This window comes from Brachyistius frenatus, unplaced genomic scaffold, assembly GCF_029030835.1.
Source record: "Brachyistius frenatus isolate BFR_SWC_R1_liver_20210118 unplaced genomic scaffold, ASM2903083v1 Contig_120, whole genome shotgun sequence".
Taxonomy (NCBI): domain Eukaryota; kingdom Metazoa; phylum Chordata; class Actinopteri; family Embiotocidae; genus Brachyistius; species Brachyistius frenatus.
The window spans coordinates 550446-554923 of record NW_027210719.1 but is presented as its reverse complement, the minus strand read 5'-3'; positions in this window follow the sequence as shown (position 1 = coordinate 554923).

Sequence of the window (4478 nt, the reverse complement as noted above, 5' to 3'; positions counted from 1 at the left end):
CGCTTATTTTTCCGCCTTTCTGTTACGTGTCCCGCTCGGCTTCACGCGTTAATCAAGGATCGGTGTGCGCCAGGAGAGCAGAGGAGCGCGGCGCACTGCTGCGCTTTCGCCAAATGAATCGCGCGCAGAGAGGGGGGCTTATGTCATATAGGGTAGGGTGTGTGGTTGGTCAGGGATAGATATTTTAAAAAACGGTAACTGCTCTGTTTGTGGACGCCACCAGCCATGTTATTGCTTAAATATTTGATGTAGAAAATAAGCTTATACCTCCTTACGCACAAAGCCCATACATATTGTCATAAGGAAGTTGTAATGCTTTTTCGCTTCGATTTAAAAAAAAAAAAAACGCAAAATGAAAAAGATTATTCCTAAACTCACAATGCACTGGAAGCAGTAAGTACAGTTACGAGAAGCCAATTCCTCCGTTTTCTGAGTGACAGCTCCATCATCTGCTATATTCTATCGCATCTGAGTCCACATAAACTTATTATATCTCAAAAATGACAGTCTTAACACATACCTAATTATAATAGCCAAGGATTTATTGTGAAAACTGTAGTGGAGTTCAGAGACCAGGCATTATGACTATTTCACTGTTATCAGTTCCACTTGTCTGCAGTAATTAGCTTTATTAGTCCGGCAGATTTAATTAGGAGCAGGAACGTTTCCATGTGTTTAAGCTTTGATGTTCCTGAAGTCGTGGCGTTGCGTGCTCTCTGGCGCCCTCATGTGGCCTGTGAGTCCGTTTTCACAGAGATGGATTGTTACACAGCTGCGTGTTGACTTAAAACGGTCTGAAACATACAGAGGGTGTTGCTGTTTTTGAAGCTAGACCAATAAATCTATCCTCCTCAAGTCTTGCTTATCGTCATCTCAAGAGTAATTATCTAATTATATTAAAATGTTGTTTGGGGTACTTGCCATGCTGCCCTGGCTGGGGTTGTGAAGTTGTAATCTGTAATCATTTGATTACTCACTTAAATGCAAACTCAGCAATATTTTCCAGATGATGTGGGACCTTCTGTGTGAGGCAACACTCAAGTTTCTTTTAATCTTACAAGCTCTCCTTAAGAAGCCCTGTAGTTTTATTTAACTAAACTTTAACCAGGGGTGGGTGTTAGGAAAGCTCTCTCAAGTACTATTCTTTTATTTACTTTTTGGATGGATTATCTGATCAGAAAACATGCCATGGGTCATTTTGGAAAGCAATGGCCTGTTTTTACATTTAATGGAATGAGTGAAATCAAAAACACAGAATGCAATTGTATAAATGTTGACAGGAGTCAGAAAAGAAACAATAAGATAATGAAGCTTTATGCTTTGTGCTTTATGTTCTTTGTGGTAATAAACTATACATAAATTCATCCAGAATCTAATTATTTAGATTTTTAATTTTAATTCAATTTTGTTTTAAAATGTTTTAAAAAATTCTCAATCATGTTAAACAGCAGAATGTTTTTGCCGGTCTGTTATGAAGATAGATTATTGTTCTGATTTTGTAAAATCCTTTCCTTGCCATTATTTCATCAAGATTTTAGATAGATATTTTAGCTAGATTGCCAAGTTCCATCCTTATTAAACTGCAGAGGACTTATGCACATAATATAGCATGAGCTATATTATATGACAGGTTACATGCTTGTTTTTCCAAGATGGGAATAGAGAGACTGTCTCTTCCGTGCCACCTGCACATTTGGGAGGTCAACATGTCACTTTCTGGGGCGTTGTATTGCTGTGGTGAGCGTCTGCTTGGCCCCTGAACACTCAAATGACTCCCAGAGAAAGAAAGAAAAGCACTATTATTTCAAGCAGCCCATCTCTAATCTTTCCCCGTGGTCTAATTAGCTGACTCGGGCAGGTCATGTGCAGAGACACTTACCCCAGATAAACAAGCCATGTGAGGATGCCAATCAAGATAAAGAGAGAGACTAGTGCCTCCCGTTGACTGTAGTAATGGCAAACTGGCATGATGTGTTGATTACTGATGCTCCACTGCTGATGAAGACAGGTTGGAGATGATCACTCCTGGGGTAGCCCTGTACGGCTCACGTCTGTATCTGGTGCTACAATACTCTGTATACATAATTTGCTGTCATTTTGTGTGTGTGTGTGTGTGTGTGTGTGTGTGTGTGTGTGTGTGTGTGTGTGTGTGTGTGTGTGTGTGTGTGTGTGTGTGTGTGTGTGTGTGTGTGTGTGTGTGTGTGTGTGTGTGTGTGTGTGTGTGTGTTGATGGGGAAACTCAGAGCACTAACCCATCAGCAGACGTAAGTGCCTGGTCTGGAAGTACACACACCTGCTTCTGTGCACAGGCAGGAATACTGATGCCCTCAGGGCTGCAGAGATTCTCACATTTGCCGTTGTTGGCGTTTTAGTCTCTACTATACTACTGTAGCTGTAGTTACATAAGTTTTGACATTCAGAACATTATAAACGTTCTGAAATGACAAAATACATGAAATCAAAAGCAGTTTCTATCCCGTCACTGTTCACTTCACAAGAGTTGAAAGGTAATGAATATGTAAAATGGACTCTTTCCATACATTTAAATGTTGTGGGGTAATATGTAATGAGATGGCCCTTGTTTGTATTCTGATTACATCTGAACAGTATCAGCATGAGGTGATGTGATACACATTTTTCCCCACTGTTGAAGGACGGTAATGGATATCCTGCAGCACTTTCCACAACAGTTGTGCATATCCGTCGATATACATTACTGTTGGTGGTGGTAATGTGCAGTAAAAGGCAGCAGTGGGCCAAAAGGGTAAAAATGAATAGGTCAAGTTCAAAACATCAACGAAAAGGGTTTCCATCCATCCATCTATCCTTTTTTTTTTCACCCCCACTTAAATCTTTATTTACTGTTTCAAAGCAAAACAACACAACAATAACTTTTCCAAAAACTTAGGACATGACTCTTGAGCAGCCTGGGGAAAACTATTATAGCCAGTGCCATCGCACATATATACAAATGTTATTTCCACTTCCTTACATGTATTTGATAGCAGCACTGTGTTTTCAGGTAGAATTTCACACTCGAATGGAATAAGCTAGTAAGTATCACTGTTGCCTGGTGAGAAAAAAAATTAGCATTTTGAAAATGTGAATATATCAGCTTGACAACAGTAAAATATTTGCATAAGAAGCTAAAAAAAAAAAAAAATGTCAGAAAGGTGGAGGTTCCTCACTCTAACATGTCTTCATGTATTATTTTAAGTGTCCACTCAATATTAACATTATTTTAGTGACATAAAGGGAAGGAGAAGAGCTGCCTATGACTGAGTGGACCAATTTAGTGCAAAAATAATACCTACTTTCTAATCTCACTAGAAACCTGAAAAGTAGGAAAGATAATGTCAGAAGTGAATTCAGAGTACAATTAATAACCGAACCCTTCAATAACTAAATCTTGCTGTGACATCTGCACAGTAATGGATTAGCTGTTACTGTGTGCACATTTGTTTTTGCTTGGCTTTGCTTCAGTTTTTGTCACCTTTGTCCCATCTCAAGGACAGCAGTATCATAATAAGCCATTTACAGCCAGAGGACTCTCCCATAGTTACAGACCACAGGAACCATAAACTTCCCAGACTAAACTCCACTCAAGCTTACCCTGAACCTTGTAGATCTGATTTGAAAAAATAACGTTCATTAAGTCCACTTTCGAAGGATATTCAAGTAGACCCTTAATCTTACCAGTATATTGTATTGACCTGCTCAAGGTATTTTGCAAGAGATGAAAGAAGGCGGAGAGGTAAAACTTTAACCCATGGTGACGTTAAGGTGCAAACTGCTTCTTAGAAAATTAGCAAGAATAATTTGACAAACTCACTGAACTCTTATTTCGTATCAGCCCGTTTTGACTGTCATGCTAAAAATAGTGAATGAGTGTGAATGTGCCCATTTTTAGTTAAATATGGAAAACCAATATTACCATTGGTTTGTCTCTATTAAATCATTAGAGACACTTAAGTTGCGTGCTTTCATGCAGAGCAAAGCAAAAATGAGTTCTGTTTTTACAGCTTTGTAAATATATAAATGTGAATATGATGGTTCAGAAGTTCTGTTTCACATCAAGAAAGTGTGTTTGTTAGCAAACCAAGAACATATAAAGTCCATACGTGTTTATATATATTCTACAAACATGTGAAGAAAATAAATTTTACACCCGAACAAATGCAAGACTTTGTATTATATATATATACAGTCATTGCCAGTGATTATAACATTAATGCATTTTACATGGTGTTGACTGCTGTATCTGAACTATAATGACTTTTTACTTTGCTTATTTCCACGTACATTATATACTTTTTACCACTAAACGGATGACTGCTTTTGTTCTGTGAAAAGAAATGGGCCTCTCTAAACGATCGTGGTAGAAGGTGCTGTTAAATAACTCAGCCTTTAAGACTACCTTTGGCCTGTCAAAGTCCCTGAGAGAAGGGGAGGAGAATGGGGAGGGGGAAGGAAGGAGA